We start from the raw sequence: 27,247 nt of genomic DNA on the forward strand, positions 1-27,247 counted from the left end.
GACGGCCGCGATTTGGCGCCGCCAGGAAGGGGTCCAATGAGCCGTGTTGTGGCGGCGGAGGAGTCTCGGAAGACACTCGGCGGTCAGGCACCGCGTCTCTCTGAGGTGGTACCGTGTGGGCCCATCAGCCCACCTCGCGCTTGCGTTCTCTTCTGTGGTGTATCAGCACTGTTTACGAGGTGTGGGGCGTTTTGTTAATTATTTTTTCCATTAATTCTCCAGTTGCCAGTACTGACGGTTTAAAAATTGCCAGATAGCAGTTTTTCACTGGAAGCACAAACTCGAAGCAGAGTGCGAAGTTTGAACCCTGGACGATCCTTTACTAAGAGAATAGCCTTGTCTAGTTAATCGCCTCCTGAGTCCCAGCTTTGTCATTTGCCAAATGGGAATAATAAATGCCTATCTCACAAAACTGTGAAGATTGAAAGAATAAAAAGGGCCTGGCACGTAGCACCATGGAGATGTTTTAAGATTTTTATTATTATGTTTCCCTTCAAGCTGGGAACCACCTGTGATCCTTACCTCACTAGCTCTTGAGAAGTTTCCTATTTCATCATAATGCCGTATGGATACTGCGTGTGGAAAACTATATGGTTTCTTCCCTTTAGGGAAGTAGGTGGAGCATAGTAAAATGTGGTCTTGGTTCATGTCCTAGACGTCAGAGACTAGGGGACCACTTTTGTGCTTATACATTTGTCTTAGCTGGAAATAACCCTGGGATATAGAAACACCCTACTGGAATTAGGGAGGGTGAGGGTGGGCAGGGCACAGTGGGGATTCTCCGTAGAACAGCAACAAAGGCCAATGTCTTAAATTATTACTATTATTATCCACCACATTTGTCGTCTTATTCCAAATTCAAAACAGCAGAAGTAGACTAAGACATCATGTTGCCTCAAGTTTAATTGGAAATGGTGGCAAGTACTTACCACCATTAGTAACAAGTCTTTATTCTGTGAGAGTGAGTTTTCTTTTGGAAATTTATTAAATCCTCCAGATTAGAACCAGGTGACTCAGACGAGGCCAAAAGTGGGCAGGACTAGATTCTACTAATTATCCTGTGTTTCTCAAGAACTAGCTCTGAATGGCAATTTCAGACGTGTTCTGAAAATCCCTTGGGTAATAGCAACATTGTTTGAAAGTATATTAACTTTCCAGTGGCCAGTACTTTAAAAGACAGTACTAATTTGTACATATGAATGAAAGTGTTTCTTTAAAATCAGTTGCATCTCCTGCCAATCATTTGAGTACTGATTTGAATTATTTAACAGGATAGGAATAGGCATCTGTTCATTCAAATATTTATCCATATTTACTATTTTAAGTTGCACTTAACTGTGATAGACCCTAGAGTCTGTAAAGTCTATCAAAGACTAGAAACCAAATAAGTCTGTTTTGTTGTTGTTGCTGTTTGTTTGTTTTTGTAGAATTTACTATTTTTTTTTTTTCTGGCAAAGTGCAGGGTAGGTCATTTGCCTGTGGTCCTTGAGCCCCGTATGCACCTAAACTCTGCTCTGTGATCATAGTTGACCTGAGTGTGAGTCTGCAAACTACATTTCTCAACCTTGTCGAATGGTTTTCTGTAAGATTCTTCCAAGAGGAAGCATAGGCAGAAAAGCAAAAGGTGGAACACGGAAAGCTGTTATTCTTCATTTCCTCTCACTCTCTGCTTCTGGTCTCCAGGGGAATATCTGTGCCCTTAAAAAGTCCCAGAGCCAATTGTAGCAGCCCCTCCTTGGTGGGTCTGTCTTCCCTTTTCCCATCCTCATGTGGCATCCCCAGCGCTGAGTTTGCTTTCTACTTTGATAACACCACCCCCACCCTCTGTTCTACCAGCTTTAGAAGTGGTAGCCACTTGCAGCAGTTAAGAATTTCTAATTTAATCTCACTTTCCCCTTTTTGCTCTTCTAGCCTTCAGCTCCCATGTTAACGCTTCCCCATAGCAAATGCTGTCTGTTTAGAATTTTAAGAATGATTTCTGTATTCTTGCCTGGCACTCAGACTTATAAAGATGCAAATATGTTCTACTTTATAGTATTTACACAGCCGTTGGAATCCAGTGGAGGATTGTTGTAGTTTTTACAAATAAAGGGATATGACTCTGAAATCTTTCTCCCTACCAATGAACTTTAAAACTCCAGACCACATCAGCTCACCCGTAGAGTACTGTACATGCCTATCAGTAATATCTGTTCATCACGGCAACCTAAAGGTCTCCAGGGAGTGTGTGTTGTGGGGAAAGGAGGAAGAAGAAATTTGGAAAGTCTCCACATATAATTTATACTTTTTGAAAAAAAATTACTTCTAGATACTTATTTTAAGGAAGTAATGAGAAATCGATGTGACAATTTATGTATATCCTCCTAAACTCCTTGAGAATGAATCTTCAAAACCTGTATATCCAACGTCCTATTGTATATCTTACTAGGATGTCCTTCACAATCTCAAACTTCACAGGGATATAGCCTAAATTCATCATCCACCCCTGTCCTCTCAAAAAAAAAAAAAATATATATATATATATATGTATGTTTGTATACACATCTCCACCCATTTTCCCTAATAAGAAGCACTGTGCCTCTCCTTTACCCTCCATATCTACTCTGTGACTGTAGCATTCTCCCTGACGCCAGCCCTAACACCAACACACATAATAGTCAACCACAACCTATGAATAATATATGTCCTGGTTCATATCCTAATTGCCCTACCATTTTCCAGTTTATCAAATTCTTCCCAGAGATTTTTGGAAAACTATGATTTTATCATTTCCAACTCTGCTCAAAATTTTTACATGTTTCCTCAATGTCTAGGGCAGCACTTGTCCAATAGAACTTTCTATAATAATAGAAATATGCTACCTCGTAACCAATTTAGTTGCTACTAGCCATATTCATCCACTGAGCATTTGAAACCTAGCTAGTGTACTCAAGATACTGACTTTTTATTTGATTTTGACTAATTAAGTTTAATTAATCATATTTGACCTCATAACCAATTTAGTTGCTGCTAGCCATATGTATCCACTGAGCATTTAAAACCTGGCTAGTGTACCCAAGATACTGACTTTTTATTTGATTTTGACTAAGTTTAATTAATCATATTTGACTATGACTACCATACTGGACAGCACAGGTTTAGGTTCAAGGGGTTCAAAATCTAAACCACTTGACATAACATGCTAAGCAATCCTCTGCCACCCTGCCCAGCTTCATTCTGTTCTCTTGTATGAACCCAGTCTTTCAGGCATATAAAGTTTTGTCTTTTTTCCCCAAACATGCCTCTTTCTTGTCCTTTTTATGAATTTATAATTGAATAAGAGAAAAATTCTCCTAAATTAAAGAGAGAGGCTCCAAAATGACTTTTTAAAAACTGCAATATTTGGTAAGTAGAACTTCTTAGAAAAGCACTAACGGTAAAATGAATGTCAGAATCTGGTGATAACTTCTGCTTTCTCCCGGTGCCTTGTAAAGAACACACTCAATAGATGCTTATTGATGAACCTGTTGATTAGGGCTAACTCTCTCTAACTTACCCGAGCTTTGTTGGATAGATTGGTTGTGAGTAGCTGTGTTAGGGAGGGATAGGAGACTGCCAGTTAGCATTCTGTGTCTACATCATTGTTGGAAATTCATTCATTGCCATTAGGTGCAGAAACTTTCCAAGTCTGTGTATTTTTTTGTACTCAGTTGCTAAGATCCAGTGCATCTGTGGCACAAGAGAATATTTTACAAGCCTTGTTTGTCACATACATGGACTACGTAAGAAACAGGAGTGAAGATTGTTTTTCTTATCACTTGTCAATAGATTTTTTTAAAGAGTATTGTGATTACATAAAAACATCTTAAAGCATTGATTTCCTGGAGTATAACGTAAGAAGAGATACATTTCAGAAACTATATGTCATTATCAAATGGAAATGTATGGAGAATTGAATAAGCTTGATTTATTTGGGGAATTTGCACAAAACACCCAATTGTTTGGTCAAAATGACCAAAACTGACAGGAAAATGAGAAAAGGCAAGGTGAAAAGAGTAAAATAATACAGACTTTATAATGTCAATACATTTCACTGAATAGATGAAGAAAACTATTTAAATTTTGGTTATTGTAATGTTAATTTGCTGTGTTATTGGAGAAAATCAGTTCTGCTAGAGAGCACAGAATGGAATGGATGAATCCCATAGGATGTGGTAAGTATAGATAATAAGCAAGTAGTCGTGAGACATAGGCAGGATTCATAAGATGTGCTAAAAATAGATATTAAGTAACTGATAGATGTAAAGCTAAATAGACTAAATGACTATATGATGGAACAAGCAAAAGTGTTATTTATAGATAGAAAGGGATGGAAAGACCAAATTATGATCATGCCATCTCTAGGCTGACAGCCATGTTGTTGTGGGATCGTTGAGCATCATGGTCCAGAAAGAATTTTTAAGACGTTTTACAGTCTCTAATTTAAGTAGCTTTGGGATAGGACCTGTGGGCAGAAAGAGCTGCATTTTTGCTGTATGAAGCTGGTGGTTATATGCTTAGTGCTCAAGGGGTGGGGGCACTTGCAGAGCATATTGGATCATAAAATGTCTTCAAATTTTGAATCATAAAATTGCTCTTGCAAGATTTCTGTGGTACTTATCATTCAGTTCAATATTAACTATGGGTAAGATTTACAGGTAGTCATGAGACCCTTTAAGGATGTATCAACCAGCATGTATTTGATCCTTATCGAAATTATGCAGCCTATAGGTTAGCCATCTGGGCTAAAGGTGAACATTTTTCTGCTTCTATCCCTCATCAGTGTTACCCTTACGTGGTCCATCCATGGTTATATTCTGGACCCAAATGTACTCTGCCTAAGAATTGCTAATGATACCTATAACTGTTGGCAGGCTAACTGGCAAACTGCAGCTATGGACAAGAATATTTGTCACTGCTTTTCTACAGAACAAGTGTCTATCACTGGCCCCACGCACCTTCTCTCTGTTGACCTCCCTGCCTAAATGTCAGTCTGTCCCCAGCTCATCAGTGAGGAAGGCTGATACAGCATGCATGCACACACACACAGGGAGAGCGTACACATATAAACATTGAATAACTTGGGATTCATGGAGTGTAGTCCTTCCCACTTGCAACCTAAGTGTGGTAACTTACCCCATCTCTTTCCTGTTTGCTTTAAAGGGATGCGTGATTTGAGAATCTCCATTTGGTCTTTGAGCCTGTCTGTTCTGTGACCCCTGGGATAGCTTGGCTTGCAGTGTACTTGGAGGCCACCATTGCATCAAGGTAATTCCCCATGACAACTAGGAGAAACTTAGAAAAATAACAACATAGAACTGTAGAGCATAAGCCAATGTTGTATGAGAAGGGGAAAGGAAGGCAGTCATAAATTGAATCCATTAGGTACTAAAAGACAAAAATAGGCAAGTAAAGAGCAAACCGAAAGGTAAAATGTGGAAAATATTTCTTTTTCTCTAAATTGATTAATGGAAAAGGGAAAAAGACAAGATAAAGGAAAGACTCAGAGTTTTGACAGTGTTGCATATATATCTTTGATACCAATTATACTTTATTTATTGCTGTGACCAAAATAACTGTATCAGAGGTAAATACAACAAAATCCAAATGAAGGGAAATGCTCTTCCAACAAGTGGACTAATCCTAGAAATTCTTTTTAATTCACTCTACATAGTATTGCAATAGGTTTTTTTTAATGCTCATTACATTTTAAAGCATTTAAAGTATCAAGAAAAGAAAGAGGCTTTAAAACTACTTATAATTAGGAAGGAATGCATATAGAACACTACTTTCTATAAAAGTTTTTATTATTTGTGCACATTTTCTGAAACATTTCCTGTAAATCAATTCTTATTTAAATACACTAAAATTACAACTATTTTAAAGATCTGTGAGATAGAAGACTAAGTAAGTAAATATCCCTTTGTAATTAAAGTAGTTTTTTCCTAATTTACCTCTTTTATAATTTATTTTCTTTAATAGGTCGCTGTATCTGTTAGTATTATAGAAAATGTTGAGTTAAACACTTGTCTAAGTGAAATATATATAAGAGCATGTACAATTTTTCTCTAAGAAGATTACTATAAAATTATTTACATAGATGAAATTGTTTATGAAACAAACACATCATATTCTTATTCTGTGGTTCTTAAAAGAATATGAAATTTTATGATGTAGCTCATTCAAATTAATAGACTTATGCTGTTTTTAATTTGTTTGTTTTTACAACTTAATTCTTACTTTGAAATTGAGTATTCTCTCCCTCCAGAATTTGAAATGGTGAAAACAATTAGAAAGAGAAAATGTACTCTGTGATGAATCAAAAATAATACCCACATAAAAAGAGAGATTAACGGTATAATATTATCATGAAATACTGATTATATTTTTCATGATCTATTTGGGATTTGAGATATTTCTATTATTTTATAACTAAAAAAAGAAAAGGTAGAAGATCTCTTCTCAGAATTTACAAAGTACTATTGAACTTTATACCATTAAAGAAAATTATTATTGGGGCGCCTGGGTGGCTCAGTTGGTTGAGCGACCGACTTCGGCTCAGGTCATGATCTTGCAGTCTGTGAGTTCAAGCCCCACATCGGGCTCTGTGCGGACAGCTCAGAACCTGGAGCCTGCTTCAGATTCTGTGTCTCCCCCTTTCTCTACCCCTCCCCTGCTCACTCTCTGTGTCTCTCTGTCTTTCAATAATAAATAAATGTTAAAAAAATTATTATTATAAAGAAAGGTACTAGTGTAGAAATTTGGATTAGAAAAATACTAAAAATTATTTTTGTAACTTTATACTAAACACCGTAAAAATAGATTTAGTGGTATACATTCTTTAAAGCATGTGACATATTTTTGTAGCCAATGCAAATACTGTAGTTTTTATAATATTTAGAATTAAATTTCTGAATTGCAAAGAATTGTTTCAAATGAATATTAAAAGGCAATCCTAATGAAGATATTGAAAGCAAATGATGGCTAACATGCTAAATCTGTTTCATATTATAAAGGAGTGCATCAAAAAGAAATTGTTAGAGTCACCCTTCATTCTCCATTCCCAGGATTCTCCTCTGGGCATTTATGTCAGATGACCTAGGAATGTGCAGAATTAGTGTTTACTGGCCAGTCATTGGTTATTCAGAATTCACTCTGATTTGAATTATCTCTAATGTTTTTCTCCCATCCATTTATGGGTCACATGTACAATAAATCAAAGCATGTTGATCCTGGTGAAATTTAGCAAAGAAATAGAGCTTTGGCCATTGGCCACAAAAATTTGAAAATCTTTACTCAGGGGAAAAACATGGACATTTTCTCACCCTGGATAGTAGCTATTTTCTAATTTAAATTTTTAACTAAAATGGTTTGCTATTCTTCTAAAAACTGAACCTTGCATATGGTAAGACTTATCTCAAGCCAAAATGTACCGTTTCACTTTTGTAGTACTGTATTTACTGTTGAGTAAGTCAAATAATTCAGAAAAACTGGAAATCATATTATGAAGAAGCAACTCTCCCACATCTATTTCTAAGTCTAGATTGGTTTTTGCTGAAAACAGATATTCATAGTAGGAGGAAAAAGTACATAATTCTGTACTCATGTGTACACACATATATGCACATATGTATATGTGGTAATAGGACAATTTGGAAGAAAAATTGTTAAAATGTATAGGAATAGTACTTTTGTATTTAGAATACTGAATAAGGATTCATTCATCAAACAAATTAATTATTTTCTTCTGCTAGCCTTTGCGGGAGGCTGGTTCTTCCCCTATCCCTGGATGAAAATTTAAGCAGTTTTCATGTTTTTTTCTGGTCATTCTTAGGTATTAGGAAGAGTTATATGTTAAAGCTTCAGTCTCCATTTAACAATAACAGTATAAGGTCAAAATTTAATTCTGACTTTTGAGTTTAAGGCTTCTCTCCTTGCCCACCTCCAGGCGAGTTGCAGGCCTAAAGCTATCAGTCCATGAGGTAGAGAAAGGAAAGTATAGTCTGCTGCTTCTCTTTCTCCACAAGGATACTCCAACTCCATCTTGGTTAGGCCTACAGGCCCTCCCAAGGTTGTAGTGTGGGGACAGAGGAGTTTTATTGGAAGCAGCTTACAGGAAAATTTCCTACTAAACTAGTACTGTCTTCTTGATCTAGCATTGCCACTTTCTGGACTTGGCAGATGTTTAAAATAGACTCTTGTTCTCATGAGCATTTTCATGGGTTCTTCCAAGACCCACTCCACTCTCCCTGTGGGTTCTGATAACAAGAGCTAATGCATGTTGTCCTTCTGGTCCTTGGCTTTATTTATTTACTTAGCTTCTTTTTGCAGAAGACTATTTTTTTTTAAGTTTATTTATTTATTCTGAGAGAGAGAGTGATCAAGGGAGGGACAGAGAGAGAGGGAGAGAGAGAATCCCAAGCAGGCTCTGCACTGACAGCGTGTAGCTCAATGTGGGGCTCGAACTCACAAACCCGTGAGATCATGACCTGAGCTGAGATCAAGAGTCGGATGCTTAATCGACTGAGCCACCCAGGCTCCCCCTTTTTGCAGAGAACTATTTACCCATCTTAGCCATGTGTGAGCAGGACCTAAGAAAACTCCATGCTGGCTTTCTTAAGTGAGTGGTACACATTTGGTTCACTGGGAAATCACATTGTTTGCCCCAACAGACTCTGAGAATAGGATTTTATTGCTGGGATTCAGGAAAAGCAGAAATCCTGTTACAGAGTTACCACTCCACAACAGCCATGTTACCCCTGCATGTCTCTGGCCTCTGAGGACTACCCAGCTATTCTCTAGCTTTCTGGATTTTGCAAATGGGAAGTAAACACACCCATGTCCCCCAGACCTCAAGTTCTGCTAATGGCCTCCTTAAAGCTTCTCTCTTCATTTAGGATGAAGAGGGACTACCATCTACTTCTCTTCTTGAGAGGAAGGATGCTATCACAGCATAACAACAGTGATTCTTGAAAACCTTCTCCTCCAATCTTTAATTCTCAGTCATTTGAGACCTTTGAAGTGGGTGAAGTCATTCAGAGTCTTACATCCAATTATCCTCAACTTTTTCGTACAAATCTTTACAGGGTGGTTATGATCTTCACTTTGGAATGTAGTATTTACTCTTTTGGGGTCTTAGCCAAAACTTCCACAAGTCCTGTTTTACATTAAGTGGAAGATGTCCTTCTGTGTATGTAAATTAAACTTTTTATATATATTAAACACTTTGATTTTGAGATAGTTATAGATTCTCATGCAGTTGTAAGAAATAATACAGAGAGATCCAGTGATCCTTTATCAATTTCCCCCCAGAGGTAACATTTTTCAAAACTGTAATATAGTACCACAACCAGGATGTTGACATTGACAGAGCATTTCCATCATCACAGGGCCCCTCATGTTGTTCCTTTATAGCAATACTCACTTCTCTCCCACTCACACCTTCTCCTCAACCCCTGGAAACCACTAATCTGTTATCCATTTCTATCATTTTGTCATTTCAAGAATATTATATAAGTGGAATAGTACAGTGTGTAACCTTTTGAGATTATCTTTTTACACTCAACATGATTCTCTGGAGATTCATCCAGATTGTTGTGTGTGTCAACAGTGTGTTCCTTTTTTATTGCTGAGTAGTATTCCATGAATTGGATATACCGTAATCTGTTTAATCATTCATGTGCAGTAACATGTCTGATGATATGATTGATGAAGGACATATAGTTTGTTTCCAGTTTTTGTTATTGTGCATTAAAACGATGATGAGGGGGTGCACCCGGATGGCTCAGTTGGTTAAGCGTCTGACTTTTGATTTCAGCTTAGGTCATGATCTCATGGTTTGTGAGTTTGAGCCCCACATTGGGCTCCATGCTGACATTGTGGAGCCTACTTGGGATTCTTTTTCTCTCTGTCCCTCTCCTGCTTGCGCACACATGATTTCTCTCTTTCAAAAATAAATAATAAGTAAACTTTAAAAGAAAAAGTGACTGGGGCGCCTGGGTGGCGCCCGGTTAAGCGTCCGACTTCAGCCAGGTCACGATCTCGCGGTCCGGGAGTTCGAGCCCCGCGTCGGGCTCTGGGCTGATGGCTCAGAGCCTGGAGCCTGTTTCCGATTCTGTGTCTCCCTCTCTCTCTGCCCCTCCCCCGTTCATGCTCTGTCTCTCTCTGTCCCAAAAATAAATAAACGTTGAAAAAAAAAATTAAAAAAAATAAATAAATAAAATAAAAAAATAAAAGAAAAAGTGACTATAAACATTCATATGAGGTTTTTATATGAATGCGTGTCTTCATTTCTTTGTGATAAATGCCTGGAGTGCAGTTACTGCATTGTATGGTAGTTGCATGTTTAATTTTTAAAGAAACTGCCAAACTGTTTTCCAGAGCATCTGTATCAGTTTATATTCCCACCAGAATTGTATGAGTACTCCAGTTTCTCCACATCCTTGCTGGCATTTGACAGTGTCACTATTTATTATTTTACCCGTCCCGAGACACCCACACACATACACATACAGTGGTTTTAATTTGCATTTCCTTTGTGAGTAATGATGTTGAACGTCACATGATTATTTGCCATCTGTGTATCTTTTTTGGTGAAATGACTCCTCATGTCTCTTGCCCATGTACTAACTGGATTGTTTGTTTTTTACTGTTCAGTTTTGGGAGTTCTGTATCTATTCTAGGTATCAGTCTTTTGTCAGATATATGGCTTTCAAATATTTTTTACCAATTTATACTTTATTTTTCCTCTCATAACAGAGCCTTTTACAGAGTGAAGGTTTTAATTTTGATAAAATCTAAGTTTTGTTTTTATGGGTTGTACTTTCGGTGTAAAGTAGTAGTTAACATTTTATGTGTAGAAATAAATACATTCACTCTTTCCTTCACCTCCCGTGTGCAAACATTATTTCCTGTAAGAAGCACTTCTAAAATAGAACCTAAATGTATCTACTTTTCTCCATTTTTACAGCTGTCTCTCAGGTTCAGATCACCATCATCATTCACTTAACTGGTTCCCCTTCCTTCTTCCTCCCATTTATTTATTTATTTACTTATTTAAAAGATTTTATTTTTTTAAATAACCTCTACACCCAATATGGGGCTCAAACTCACAATCCCGAGATCCAGAGTCACACACTCCACTGACTGAACCAGCCAGGTGCTCCCCTGCCCTTAATTTAAAACTATAAATTATACTATGTAGCTCGTTAACTTAAAATCCTTCAAAGTTTTCCATTAGGCTTAGAACAAAGAACAAAATCTGAACTCTACCACAGCCTATGAGAACCTGCCACATCTGGCCTGCCTAGCCTCTCTGACCTCATCCTGGGCACTAACTTCTGACCTCCCTTCATCTCACCTTGGTGCTGTAAACTACACGCATGCTCCCTTTTGTGTGCCTCTCAAACACCAACAAGCTCCTTCACACTTTTGGCCTTGCCTCCACCACTGTTTGTAGGCCTTGCTTCTCCTCATTCAAGTCACTCCACAGTTCAGAGGTTAGCTGCTATAAGACACCTTCACTGATGGCCCTATATAAAGAAGTTTGCTTTTCTCTTGTCATTTTGTGTCATCACTCTGTTTTATTATCTTGTACTTTACTGGCTGAAGTTATGTTTACTTTTCCCCCATTCAGAGGTAATCTACCAGAGCAGAGGCCTTGCCTATCATATTCATCACATCTCAAATACCTAACACATAGGGGTCACTCAATTAATATTTATTAAATGTTGAACACTTCCATTTCTTTTCCAAAAAGCAAATTGCCTTTGGACTATTCAACTGCTAGTTGAGTCAATATGTCCTCAGAAGGGACTATTTATAATATTGCTAATTAATTAGGAGAATAAAGAAAAGTGAGTTCTGATTTCTGATAAATCCAACTCATGCTGCCACCAAGTCATGTCCTTTATTTGTTGTTGAGTGAAGTGCACAGATATAACGTAGAGCAAAATATTATCTCAACTATATCTTGATTCTAACTATAAGAGAGAATACCATCATTGTGTTGTCACAAGCTCCAAAAACTGTAGAAATTCCTATCCTTTGGCTTCACCAGTAATTCTATGATTTACCCTAGGCAAGTCTGAACAGGCCTTTATAGCTTAGTTTCTTGTTCTGTTAGAAGAATATAACACAAGCTTACCTCATCAAGATGCTATGTTACAGTTTCTATTTATTGCAAGTACTGTGTGATTTTGTGTCTCTATTAGTGTGGAGCACACATTTATTATTTGATGGTATCAAAAGACCATGCCATGAAGGATGCCACATTCTTAGAGATACTAGAGGGATTATACTGCATGTGACAAATTAATTTTGGGGATTGTGTTGTGGTTAAAATGAAGATAAATTTGGAATTTAGCTAGACTGAAAAATTGTCTCAAATAATTTTTAATTGTGTTTTTAGAATAGGACTCTTAGATAACTCAGGATAGGCTCAAAACTTTAGTAGAAAAATCAATGAAATATGCCTCATAAACTTATATACGGTTTTGTATGTATATGAATATATAAATAGAACTTTGCAGACACATTCCTTATTTGAAATTTAAAAAACTTCCTGATATTTTTAGTACTCATTTACTTGAGATCCTGTGGAACTCAGCAAAATAATAGAACTGGAAAAAGAATTGTCAACTTTTCCAAGATGTAACTCTGATTCTGAAAATATGATACTATTAATCTTCTTCAAACAAACTGGAACTTCAAATACATAGTTTCATAAGGTGCCTTTTATGGAATTTTTGAAAGAGTTAAAAAATGTCAGAAGAGCCTTATGCTTATCTTACTATAACTAGGAGCACTATTGTGGAAGAGAGAATTAAGCTAAATAAAAAATGTATTTTGTGAAATAGTTGTAAAAATATTTATAAAAATATAAAAATACAAAAAATGTCAGGGGTGCCTGGGTGGCTCAGTCAGTTAGGTGTCTGACTCTTGATTTTGGCTCAGGTCACAATCTCAGGGTTGTGGGATCAAGTCCGGCTTTAGGCTCTGCTCTGAGTGGGGCCTGTTGGGAGTCTCTCCCTCCCTCTCTGCCTCTCCCCAGCTTGTGCACACACTCTTTCTAAGTAAATAAATAAACAGTTAAAAAATGTATATATATACAAACACACACACACACACACACACACACACACACACACACACATACACACACACACGTACACATATAAATGTTAACAAATATTTAAAACCATGTAAATGACCTAGCTCTGTAACTTGGATCAAGTCATCTAACCATTTTGTATTCCAGGTTCCTCAATTGCAATTCAAAAGGAATGAAATAATTAAGTAGTTCTCAAACATTTTGGTCAAGGACCCCTTTACATTCTTAAAAACTGGGGACCTCAAAGAGCTCAATATATGTTTGTGAAGATTATATTAATCATTATTTACAACATTAGAAAGTAAAACTGAGAAAAATTTAAGATATTTACTTACTCATCTAAAAATAACTATCCCATTTTATATTAGCATAAGTAATTTTTATGAAAAATAACTATTTTCCAAAACAAAAAAAAAATTTGAAGAGTGGCATTGTTTACATTTTTTCCAAATCTGCTTAATGTCTGGATTAAAGGTTGGTTGGATTCTCGTATTTTTTCTGCATCCATTTTGCTGTGGTATGTTTGTTTTAGTTGAATTATATGAAGAAAATCTGGCCTCATGCAGATATTTGGAAAGAAATTTAAGCCTTTAAAACTTTAATATTCTTTTCAGATAATTATGGATGTTCTTCTTTGTATTGCATGGAGACTTGACATGGGTAATCTCTCAAAGCCTAGTTGCTATGTGAAATCTAAAACCATAGTAATGAATTTTTCACATTAAAGAAAATGGGGAGTGGCTTGAAAAAACTTACAGAGATTGTGCCACCTTCAGTATACCACTGCAGTGTGATGTGATAAGGACATTTTTTCCCCTTTATCTTTATTTAGCTACTTTTCATCACTGAATATTCTTTTACTTTTAAGAGATATTTATTTAGGGGGTGCCTAGGTGGTTCAGTCAGTTGGGTGTTCCACTCTTGTTTTTGTCTCAGGTCATAATCTCACATTTCATGAAATCCAGCCCCATGTTGGGCTCTATGCTGATGGTGCAAAGCCTGTTTGGGATTCTCTTTCTCCCTCTCTACCCCTTCCTTCCTTTCTTTCTGTCTCAAAATAATAAATAAAAATATTTATTTTTGGTGAATTTTCTCAAGGGTAGAAAAAATAATAAGACAGTCTCTATGTAGATAGAAACTTGGATAAATAGATAGTTAGATATCATCATAAAATGGTAACTAATTTAGTCTGTGAAATTCTGTAAATATCTCCAAACTGAAAGATATAAGGAGATTGGTGGGGGAAGGGAGAGAGTAGAACAATGACAGTGGCTAGATACAGTCACAGTAATAGTAAAAATGGAATAATGCTCTGATTAAATCCTATCAGCAGAATCATGGGAACCTAGCTTCTAGATTTTTCAGAACCAAGAAGCACCCAGTATATCTTGTAGATCTTTTCACCTTCTAAGTCTTATTAGTCCCCTCTTAGCAGCTTCCCTCCTCTGTTCCTGATAATAATGGCTTCCTGGGTCCTCTATTACAAAATCTCTGATCATTTGTTCTTCCTTGATTTAAAGACACACCTTGCTCCTCATCCATCTATGCCATTAGGACAGACATACTCCTCAAAAAGGCTGTATTCCATTCTCCATGTTGAGAGTTTCAATCTAGTTTCAATCCATCTTTTCAATCTAGTAATCTAGTTAAAATCTAGTTAAAGGGTTAAAGATTGGATCATGTTCTCTGATGATTTAAAGACCTTATATTTGAGCCAGAGAATAGCTATCAAAAGTAGCTAGACCATCCAGTTGATTTTACAGTTCTTCATGGACATAGACCCAGCAAGTCCACCTACTTTCATAATAAAGATAAATGGTGAATGCACAACAGGTACATGCTTTGGACCTCATTCTGGGAAGCTTCCTACTCAGATTTTTGGTCCGCCTTGTTCTCGCTGTTTATTTCATTCTTTCTCAGTCTCAGATATTCCTGTGGCTGCTTTCTCTCATTTTCTCTTGTCCAATTATTGCCTGCTCAATCATGAGCAAATAAACTTAATCTGTGCTCCAAACATTTAAATACCTCTCAGTGTCTCAGAATCATCTGAGGATATTAAAAAAAAAAAAAATTTATTCTAAGGCTGTATGTACCTGTTTTGAAATACAAAAGCATGTGTGTGTCTGGGAGAGGAGAGAGAGGAGTGAAAGGAAGGAAGTGATAGCAAGGAATGACAGCTTATAGGTGAAAAGGGCTAGGCATCAGGAATAGAGGTTTGGTTGGAGGAAGAGTTGCCGTTTTCCCTCTCCTACATTGTTCTGGCCAATCATTTCCCATCTCAGTGCCTCTGCAGGGCAGAAAAACAGTGGCATCAGCTCAGTGCCAGCCAGGGCAATGACATGGTAGCATATAGCAACAAATGCAGGCAGGGTGGCCATGTTCTGAGCATTTATTCTTCCCCTCCATTCCCTTCACCTCAACTCTTTGGCTAGATAATTGAAGCTGAAGGAAACAGTTTCAGGAAAGAGTACTGCCCAGGACCTTGATGCAAGAAAATAATGGAGTACTAATTTCAAAGGATTTTAGCAAGATAAATTTTAACTTAGATTTTTACTTCTAGATAAACTACATTCACATGTGAGAGCTTAACAGTACCAGGAGACAAACAGTTCATCACTCAAAAATCTTTCTTGAAAGTACTCCTGGAGGAATCAAGAGAGAAATAAATCCTAAAGAAAACAACAAAATATTTTCTTAATATTTATTTTGAGGGGCGCCTGGGTGGCGCAGTCGGTTAAGCGTCCGACTTCAGCCAGGTCACGATCTCGCGGTTCGTGAGTTCGAGCCCCGCGTCAGGCTCTGGGCTGATGGCTCGGAGCCTGGAGCCTGTTTCCAATTCTGTGTCTCCCTCTCTCTCTGCCCCTCCCCCGTTCATACTCTGTCTCTCTCTGTCCCAAAAAATAAATAAACGTTGAAAAAAAATAAATAAATAAAAAATATTTATTTTGAGAGAAAGAGAGAATGAGAGCACGTGGGGGAGGGGCAGAGAGAGAGGGAGAGGGAATTGTGAGGCTCAATCCCATGATGTGTGACCTGAGCCAAAATCAAGTGTCTGCTGCTTAACCAACTGAGCCACCCACATGCCCCAACAGCAAAATACTTTTTTAAAAGGTGAACAGTTAATTAAGCATTGATTCAAGAAAAAAGAATGGGAAAGAAAAATTTTAAATATATCCATATCAATTTTGAACAAAAATCCTAGATGACACCAATGTGGCCAAGTGAAGGGCTGAGGCAGAACAGAAATAAATGGACATATGCTAATTTAAGGTTTCATCTTGTTTGGGACAAGACATACATATTGGTAAGCTTAATTAATTGGTAGGGAAATTTGAGTCTAACCATGTGAGTTTTAGGAAGAGATCAAAGAAACAAAAATAACACAATATGTAACTTTCCAATCAGCAGAAGATAATAATCTTTGCATTATCCTATGGAAAGATAAGATAATCTTTGCATTATCCTATGGGAAGTAGAAAAGGAAGAAAAGAATATGGTAATTGCAAAACAGTAAATAAGGTGTGTCAAAAGATTTCAATCACAGTAATTTCAATTAATATCAGTGGGTTAAATGCACAGATTATAAGACAGAAATTCTCAAATTGGATTAAAAAATACAACAATTTATGAAACACATTTCCTAAAAGAGACTCTTTTCTTTCCCAGAGAGGCACATGGGTGAGCTTTGTATCCCCACTAGAGTACACAGCACTTCTCTGCACCTTTACTGAGCATTTGGAACCTACAGCTCGATTTAACTATATTTGCTGTCAAGCTCAATTTAACCATATTTGTTGTCAAGATGATTACCAAAGCTTTCTGGAAACCTCAATATTGAGGTTGAGCTCTACATCAGAAAAGTTCTCTTCAGAGCTCCCACTCCTAGAAGCACATCAATTGGTATATATAAGGCCTTCAAACTCTGAGAAACAATGATTTACATGGAAAAGTACCTCAAAGTCTGTTGAACACATCAATAAAACTATTGGGACTGCCTGAATAAAAAGAGACAGTGTTATGAACAAGAGATTGACAGGGTGCCTAGGTGGCTCTGTTGGTTAAGCTTCCAACTCTTGATTTCAGTTCAGGTTATGATCTCACAGTTGTGAAATCAAACCCTGAATCAGACTCTGTGCTGAGCATGGAGCCTGCTTAAGATTCTCTCTCCTTGTCCCTCTGCCCCTCTCCCCCTCTAGAGCACATGCATGTATGCATTCAAAAAGAACAAAACAAAAAGAATAAAAACAAAAAAAACACAAAAATAGGAGATTGCAAGCTGATGACAAATTGGCACTGAGAAGGAATTTAAATACAGTAATTGTCAGACCGAGCATGCCCCTTGCTGTCAAAGCCAAAACTGCTAAAAGGGGAGCTCCCTCTCCCATCTCATTACTGACTGGCCATTCAGAGGTCTTCTAGCTAACTCCAGTTCTCAGTGTGATCAAGGATAGATCTTACAACAGCAACAAGCTCACTATGCACCATTTCCAATCCTTCCCTATCAGTGCTGCAGACTTCAGGGAAGCCACATGCACTAGAGCCAAAGTCTAACAAAATCAAAAGAATGTCATCAAGAGGAATAAGGAAAGATGCTATCAATAGGAGCATGAGGGACTTTCATCTAAATATCCTAGGGAATAATGAAGTCTCAAGCTGCCAAGGAATATCATTAGAAAGACTGTGTACATAGATAACATTGCTGACATAGATGAAAGTACCTCTAATTCTTCCAGTGTTGGACATATGACCTGGATTACAATGCCTCTGTTAACTCCAGTTGATATATGACATCTGACTAGCTTTCAGACCTGCTTAAGTTTTTCATTAAGATTGGCTCAGTGGCATAGTTGTCTGTTTAACATCCTTTTGATGAAGATGACTGGGAAACTTGAAAGAAGTTCCCCGGAATACAGTTTCCAGATGATAGGAGTTGATGGTAGAGGTTGGTCACAGTGACCAACTCTTAGGCAAATTTCCAAAGCTGTGATGAGAAATTATGCCCTTACCTTCTGCTCATAGTGAACCAGATCAGCTTTGTGACTGAGTCCTTTTAGGTGTGTTATTTGGTTCAGTCCAAAAGGAGAGTTCTAATGGTTTCCCATTATTCTGTAGATACTGAGATATCATTGTCAACATGGACAAAACAAGATGTTTTCTGTTCCAATCTTAGTGCTTGGCCAAGTACAACTGGAAAAGAAAGAACCAAAAATTCCCTAGACAAAGCATTATTGAGCTGAGTAAGACCTATGTAAGTGTTCTAAAAACAGACAGCCCAAGGTACTATTTTTCTTAATTAACTTATTTTTTAATTTACATCCAAGTTAGTTAGCATATAGTGCAACAATGATTTCAGGCATAGATTCCTTAATGCCCCTTACCCACTTAGCCCATCCCCCCTCCTACAGCCCCTCCAGCAACCCTCTGTTTGTTCTCTATATTTAAGAGTCTCATGTTTTGTCCCCCTCCCTGTTTTTATATTCTTTTTGCATTCCTTCCCTTATGTTCATCTGTTTTGTATCTTGAAGTCCTCATATGAGTGAAGTAATATATTTGTCTGTCTCTGACTAATTTTGCTTAAAATAATACCCTCTAGTTCTATCCACATAGTTGCAAATGGCAAGACTCCATTCTTTTTGATTGCCGAGTAATACTCCACATCTTCTTTATCTATTCACCTGTCAATGGACATGTGGGCTCTTTCCATACTTTGGCTATTGTTGATAGTGCTTCTATAAACATTGGGGTGCATGTGCCCCTTTGAAACAACACACCGGTATTCCTTGGATAAATGCCTAGTAGTGCAATTGCTGGGTCATAGGGTAGTTCTATTTTTAGTTTTTTGAGGAACCTCCATACTGTTTTCCAGAGTGGCTGCACCAGTTTGCATTTCCACCAGCAGTGAAAAAGAGATCCTCTCTCTCTGCATCCTCGCCAACATCTGTTGTTGCCTGAGTCGTTAATGTTAGCCATTCTGACAGGTGAAGGTGGTTATCTCATTGTGGTTTTGATTTGTATTTCACTGATGATGAGTGATGTTGAAAATTTTTTCATGTGTCGGTTGGCCATCTGGATGTCTTCTTAGAGAAGTGTCTATTCACGTCTTTTGCCCATTTCTTCACTGAATTGTGTTTTGGGTGTTGAGTTTGATAAATTCTTTATAGATTTTGGATACTAACCCTGTATCTGTTATGTCTTTGCAAATATCTTCTCCCATTCTGTTGGTTGCCTTTTAGTTTTGCTGATTATTTACTTCTCTGTACAGAAGCTTTTTATTTTGACGAGGTCCCAATAGTTCATTTTTGCTTTTGTTTCCCTTGCCTTCGGGAAGTGTTGAGTAAGAGTTACTGTGGCCAAGGTCAAAGAGGTTTTTGCCTGTTTTCTCCTTGAGGATTTTGATGGCTTCCTGTCTTACATTTAGGTCTCTCATCCATTTTGAGTTTATTTTTGTGTATGGTGTAATAAAGTGGTCCAGGTTCATTTTTCTGCATGTCTCTGTCCAGTTTTCCCAGCAACACTTGCTGAAGAGACTGTCTTTATTCCATTGGATATTCTTTCCTGCTTTGTCAAAGATTAGTTGGCCACAGCCCAAGGTACTATTAACTACCCCTTTTGCCCATTTACCTTTTCTTTTTTTTTTTTTTTTAATGTTTATTTTTGAGAGAGAGTGGGAGAGCGAGAGCGAGGTAGAGGCAGAGAGAGAGGGAGACAAAGAATATGAAGTAGGCTCCAGGCTCTGAGCTGTCAGCACAGAGCCTGATATGGGGCTCAAACACACAAACCATGAGATAAGACCTGAGCTGAAGTCAGATGCTTAGCTGACTGATCCACCCAGGCGTCCTTTCTTTTTTTTTTAACGTTTATTTTATTATTATTATTATTATTATTATTATTATTATTATCTTAGAGAGAGAGAGAGAGAGAGCACGCACGCACATGTGAGCAGGGGATGGGCAGAGAGAGAGGGCGACAGAGAATTGGAAGCAGGCTCTGCACTGTCAGCACAAAGCCCAACATGGAGCTTGAACCCACAAACCACGAGATCATGACCTAGACTGACGTTGTATGCTCAACTGACTGAGCCACCCTGTGACTTTTTGTGGGGGGAAAAATTTCAGTAACCTACCTCAAATATATTTATGAAGATCATGTGTTAAAGGATAGAAAAAGATGTAGCAGACATATAAGAACCAATCCCCTTTAAAAAAAAATCCATGATAGCAAAATAGAATTTGAAGTTAAAAATAATTTTCGGGGGTGCCTGGGTGGCTCAGTTGAGCCTCTGACTCTTGATTTTGGCTGAGGTCATGATCCTGGGGTTGTGGAATCAAGCCCCCATGTCAGGTTTTGCACCGAGCATGGAGTCTGCTTAATATTCTTTCTCTCTCCCTCTGCCCCTCTCCCCAGCTTGTGCTCTCCCTCTCTGTAAAATAAAAGGATAAATAAAATTAAAGTTAAAAATAAATTTTTAAAGCTTATTTATTTACTGTGAGAGAGAGAGGTAGGGGAGGGGCAGAGAAAGAGAGAGAGTGAGAGAGAGAATTCCAAGCAGGGTCCATGCTGTCAGTGTAGAGCCCGACGCAGGGCTCAATCTCATGACCTGAGCTGAAATCAAGAGTTGGATGCTTAACCAACTGAGCCACTCAGGCTCCCCCTAAACAGCAATATAGCAATAAAATAATGATATGAATGTATTAGGAACAATGTACGTTTGAAATATATAAAAAAGTATGGGAGAAATCGGTAAGTCAATTGAAGCTGGAGGTTTTGAGTCATCCCTCTAAAAACTAATAGAACAAGCCAACAATGAAATCAAAATTATATAAAATTATAACATTAATAAATTTTAATGAAGTAATGAAGATATAGAATCTTACACTCAACAGACAACATATATTACAGTTGACCCATGCCACACAGGTCTGACCTGCACAGTTCCACTTATAAGTGAATTTTTTCAAAACAACATGTAAAGTACTATACATTTTATTTTCCTTATGATTTTCTTAGTAACATTTTTTATAGCTTACTTTTATTGTAAGAATACAATATATAATAAATATAACATATAAAATGTGTTTATTGACTGTTATCAGTCAGACTTCAGGACAATAGTAGGCTATTGAGTTTTTAGGGAGTCAGAATTTGTATATGGATTTTTAGAAGTTTATTTATTTATTATTTTTAGTAATCTCTACATGGGGCTTGAACTCATGACCCCGAGATCAGAAGTCACATGCTCTTTTTATTGAGCCAGCCAGGTGCCCCTAAATGCAGATTTTTGATTGCATGAAGGGTCAATGCTTCTAACCCCTGCATTGTTCAAGGATCAGCTGCGTTTTCAAACACCGATAGAATATCCACAAAAATTAACCAAAAATTAAGTCATAAAGAAAGCTCTATGTATTTCAAAAAATCCATGTAATGTAGATTATGTTCTTTCATCATTTAACAATTTAAAACTAAACACTAAAAAAAGTGGCTGGATAAAAAATCCCATAAGTCTAGAAACTAAAAATAACTAACAACCCTTGGATTAAAAAGAAGAGGAAAAAATTATAAGGGAAATCAGGAAATTCTTTAAGCTGAATGACTGACTTTAAATACACTTATCAGAAAAAAAAGAAAGATTGAGGAAAATAAAGCATGCATTAAACCCAAAGAACTAGAAAAGGAAACAGTGGAATGAACATATACAAGTCAGAAGGGAAAAGATAATGCAAATAAGGGAAAGTCAGTAGGAAAGAAAGAAATCAATAGAGATGATTAACAATCAAAACCTTATTTCTTTAAAGAGATTTTAAAAAGTAAAACATCAGGGTGCCTGGCTGGCTCAGTCAGGAGAGCATAGGACTCTTGAATTTGGGGTCATGAGTTCAAGCTCCATGTTGGGGGTAGAGTTTACTCAAAAAAAAATTTTACAAAACACAAACAAAAAAATAAAATATCTGATAAAGGTGATTAATGAAATAAAAGAGACTAAGTTAAGGGTGCCTGGGTGTCTCAGTTGGTTAAGCGTCTGACTCTTGATTTCTGCTCAGGTTGTGGTCTCATAGTTTGTGAGATAGATTACCCATGTTGAGCTCTGTGCTGACAGTGTGGAGCCTGCTTGGGATTCTCTCTCTCTCCCTCACTCTGCCCACCCCCCAAATAAATAAACTTGGAAAGGAAAGGAAAGGGAAGGGAAGGGGAAGGGGAAAAGTAAGGGGAAGGGGAAGGGGAAAGCAACTGTAAGTTAAAACTTGACTCCAAAAAAGAAAATCAACTGTAGAAAAATAGAGATTTTAGAAATAGCAGAAAACTATGAACTGTATAGCAATAATATTGAAAATCTAAATGAGTGGCACCTGGCTGACTCAGTTGGTGGAACCTGTGACTTTTGATCCTGGGGTTATGAGTTTGAGCCCCATGTTGGGTGTGGAGATTACTTAAATATAAAATATTAAAAAAAAAAACACAAAAAGAAAGAAAATCTAAACGAAAAAAATTAATTTCCCAGTAAACTTTGCCTGAGAAGAAATAGAAAACTTGGATCACCCATTAACCACGAAAGAGATTTTTAATCATTCACCAGGCCTCCAGTCTAAGTGCAATTTTTATGGTCAAGGTTCTTTTTTTAAAATTATGGTTAAGGTTCTTAATTTTAGCTAAGCAAATCCACTCTAATATAATCTGAAAAGGGTTTATTAAGGAATGTATATAAACCACAGAATTATTGGAAAGACGGACATAATAGACTCTGGCTGAACTTTCAAGAATGATCTCAAAAACCCAGCAGAACTTGGTAACTAAAAGAACCATGATGACTACTCTGATCAGGAATTTGCTGCCAGCACTACTGGCTTTAGTCTAACACCTCTACCTCCACGATCTGTACCATAAAAATGAATGCACTGTACCCTGTTTTCACATGACCCAATCTTGAATCAGAATTTCCCACATGAATCTTACTGTCAGAACTTAAATCACATTGAGAAATCCTAACTGCCAGGGAATCTGAAATATGTAGATTTTACTTTGAGTTTCTACATGTTACAAAGGGGTTAGAATGAGTTTGAAAAAATTATTCCACAGGCTCAGATAGTTTTAAAGTTTTGAGTTCTTTAAAACTCTCTAGGTAAAGATAATTCCAGCTGATATGAAGTATTCCAGAAAAAAACATGGAAAAGCTGTGCAACTCATTTTGAGTCTCAATTCAAATTAATTATTTCATTAATTATAATCTTCAGACCAACAGTGGTGAGGACAATACAAGAAATATATTATTAGCCCATTTCCCTTATGCATACAATGTGAGATCCTGAATACATATTAGCTGAGTTCAATGATGTTTTAATAAACAAAACATGGTAATATAAGTTTCACTTCAGAAATGTAAGGAAGGTCATCACCAGAAAAGATATCTTTTAGCACATTAATGCCCTAAAGAGGAACAAAATTACCTGAATATATACAGAAAAGGCATTTGATAAAGTTTAACATCCATTTATGACATTTTTAAAGTGTTAGAAAAAATAGAAATAAAAGATGATTTTTAAAAAAAAATTTTTTTTTCAACGTTTATTTATTTTTGGGACAGAGAGAGACAGAGCATGAACGGGGGAGGGGCAGAGAGAGAGGGAGACACAGAATCGGAAACAGGCTCCAGGCTCTGGGCCATCAGCCCAGAGCCTGACGCGGGGCTCGAACTCCTGGACCGCGAGATCGTGACCTGGCTGAAGTCGGATGCTTAACCGACTGCGCCACCCAGGTGCCCCTAAAAGATGATTTCTTTAATTTGATAAAAGCTTTTAGCAAAAAGCTGGCAAATGTAGTGGGGCAAATATGTGACACATTATGATTAGGAACAGGAAAGAAAGCCTTGTTAGCACAGATGCCATTCAGTTTAGTAAGGGGTTCTTAATAAAACAAGAAAAGAAAAAATAGGAGGTATAAGCATTGAATGGAATGGATAACGGTCCCTGTTTGCAGATTATTAGATCTTCTATGAGAAGACCCTGTTGAATCAATAGACAAACTACTGGAACTAATAGGAGAGTTCAGAAATACTGTGGAGATGCAAGACCAATAATAGGCAACAACAACTATAATAATAGTGAATACTAAGTACTAGATAAGAAACTTTATAAATATTTTATATATATTTAAGTTTCATGTAAGCGTTCAAACATTGTTTAATGTCAGCAGCAACGACCTAGAAATTAGTATGGAAAATGACTTCACTCACAATCACAACAAAAACTGCTAAGTACATAGGATATAACCTAATAAAGAATGCACTTCGCAAAGACCTTTTCAAGCTGTATTAAGTGACATAAAACAAGATCTAGGTAAAAAGAGAAGAATGCCAAGTTCTTGGGTAGGAAAAAATTAACACTGTGAAAATACCATTCTCCATAAGTTCATCTATAAATTCAATGCAGTTTTAGTGAAAATTTCAGGAACTGGACCAATAGGAACTGGAAGGATAATGGGCCAAACAAAGAGAAATTGTCCTATTGGATGTATTAAGACATTTTATAAAAGCACAGCAATGAAAACCGGATGGTTCTGGTATAGGCACAGATAAAAATTGATGCAACAATAAAAAAACAAAAACAAAAACGAACAAGCCCATGTTATATATGAGAATGTGTAATATAGCAGAAATTAGCATTACAAATCAGAGGGGAAAGAGGGATTATTTAGTATATGGTTCAGTAGATAGGGAAAGTAAATTTACATTCCACCCTCACAACAAATTAAAAAATGAACTCCAAATAGATTAAAAACCGAACTATAAGAGGTAACATATACAGTTATTAAAATATATCATTGTGAACTATCTTTGTAAACTTGGGGTGGGAAAGGATGTTTAAATAAAATTTAAAACATTTAAAAATTTTTTTAATGTTTGTTATTTTTAGTGTTTATTTTTAAGGAGAGAGAGAGAGACAGAGCATGAATGGGGGGAGGGGCAGAGAGAGAGAGAGAGAGAGAGAGAGAGAGAGAGAGAAAGGAGACACAGAATCCAAAGTAGGCTCCAGGCTCTGAGCTGTCAGCACAGAGACTGACATGGGGCTCGAACCCATGAACCATGAGATCATGAAATCATGACCGGAGCTGAAGTCAGATGCTTAACCAACTGAGCCACCCAGGCACCCCTATATTATTTTGAAAGAAAGAGAGACAGAAACAGAGCACGAGCAGGGGAAGGGAAGAGAGAGAGGGAAACACAGAATCTGAAGCAGGCTTTGGGCTCCGAGCTGTCAGCACAGAGCCCAACATGGGGCTCAAACTCATGAACCGTGAGATTATGACCTGAGTCGAAGTCAGACACTCAACTGCCTGAGCCACCCAGGCACCCCAAATAAGATTTAAAATGTACAGAACTTAAGGGTAGGTGGTGGAGATCAATGGATGTGATCATATTAGTTATTTCTATACAAAGAAAACATGATAGATAAACATAACAGACTGGTGGCAGATTAGAAGATGTTTTCAAAATGTAAAACTGAAAAGTGATTAACAGAATATACCAAGGACCCATTCACATCTGCAAGGAAATAAACAAAAATTGGACAAGGAATAAAAATAGATAATTCATGGAAGAGTAACCCTAAATAGCCAATATGTATGTGAAGAAATGCTTAACTTCACTTGAAATCAGAGAAATTCAAAATAAAGCAACATAGAAATGGTAAAAATTTAAAAAGTCAGCTAATACCAAGTGCTGACTAGAAGGAGCCGAAATGAGAAATCTCATTCACTATTTGTGGGAGAATAAACTTTTACTATTTAGTGAAATTAATTATCAGTATTTTCTATATATGTATCATTCCCCCATCTGGGTTTATACTGTGTACAAGTCTTTAAGGGGATATTTATGCAGAGCATTATTTGTATTAGCAAGAAGTTACAGGAAGCCTTACTCTCTGTCCCTAGAGAAATGGATAATCACGATGTGTTGTGTGTACATGCAATGGAATACAATACAGCCATAAAAAGTAATTAACCATCTTTATATATAGCAAAGGGAATAGATCTTAGAAATACAATTATGAATTCTGTAGGGAAAAACAATTTATGTACATTCAAAACACATATACACATAGAAAACCATCTATGATTTCTCAGGGATATATTTTCAGATGCCTAAGGCCATATACTGAGTATGCTGGTGTGGACATCGCTGATGGGAAGGACAATGTAAATGAGAATGAGTAAGACAAAGGGGAAAGAATAATGAAATAAAATGAGAGGGACATTTCATGGGCTTTTAATGATAGTGGAATATGAAATCTGTGTATTTGAGACCCATTTGACTCCTGGATAATTAGCATGTTTGTCCTAATTTGGAGGAGGAATAATTAATGTTCCCAGTAAAAGGATGTACATGTTTTAAAACAGATTCTGGAAGGTTTGAATGACCTTATGTAGAAGACAGATGGATATTTGATTAGTATAAATTCTTTGCTTTAAATACATTCCTCCAGTAGAAGTGTTAGAAAGTAATCTGAAATTTGCCTCCAGCAATCAGTCTAAGAAAGGAGTACAACTTTGAAAAATGTGGTTATTTAATATTCAAAGAGAATTGCTCTGTAAATCTAGGAAATACAAAGATACTCTGTCAAAAGTTTGCCTTCTGTTAGGTTTCCATGTAATTTATCAGGCAATAGTTTAAAATGCATCAGTTTGTTTTGTTCTTATAGTATTACCTCATTGCACATGACTTCTGACTAGGTCAGTTATTCATCTGACTAAGACAGTTATTCATCAATAGAATCCCCCCCCCATCATTACTTCTTGTGTGAACAATATACTACAAATTATAGCTTGCAGACTCTGCTCTGTCATGCTTAACACACTGCGTTATTCAATAGCTTTGGTGTTTTTGGTATTAATCTTAGGCTCTTTAATAATGTCTCTTATGTATTATGTCATTTCTATCAATACCATACTTAATTAATCAATAGTGTGAATAATTAATTGATTAATTAATAGTTTGAATTAATCAAAGATTGAAGTCAGTGGACTGAAATACTCAAAGGGCATTACTTTTCTTTTTATTTTTTTAATGTTTATTTATTTTTGAGACAGAGAGAGACAGAGCATGAACGGGGTAGGGGCAGAGAGAGAGGA

The 27,247-nt window shown here is 36.9% G+C and overlaps 1 long non-coding RNA gene across 2 annotated transcripts; it reads left to right on the forward strand.

The window, feature by feature from the left end:
* The first annotated feature begins 66 nt into the window (after positions 1–66).
* Positions 67–27,247, forward strand: LOC121030566 (uncharacterized). 2 transcript variants are annotated; one of them, XR_005790295.1, is made up of 4 exons: positions 67–179; positions 5,182–5,286; positions 26,243–26,328; positions 27,202–27,228. It is a non-coding gene; the product is annotated as an uncharacterized LOC121030566 (long non-coding RNA). The 2 variants fall into 2 exon arrangements; XR_005790296.1 differs by lacking the exon at positions 26,243–26,328 and having other exon boundaries at positions 27,202–27,247.

This window comes from Herpailurus yagouaroundi, unplaced genomic scaffold (genome assembly GCF_014898765.1).
Source record: "Herpailurus yagouaroundi ecotype Mexico unplaced genomic scaffold, PumYag 28, whole genome shotgun sequence".
In the NCBI taxonomy this organism is placed as follows: domain Eukaryota; kingdom Metazoa; phylum Chordata; class Mammalia; order Carnivora; family Felidae; genus Herpailurus; species Herpailurus yagouaroundi.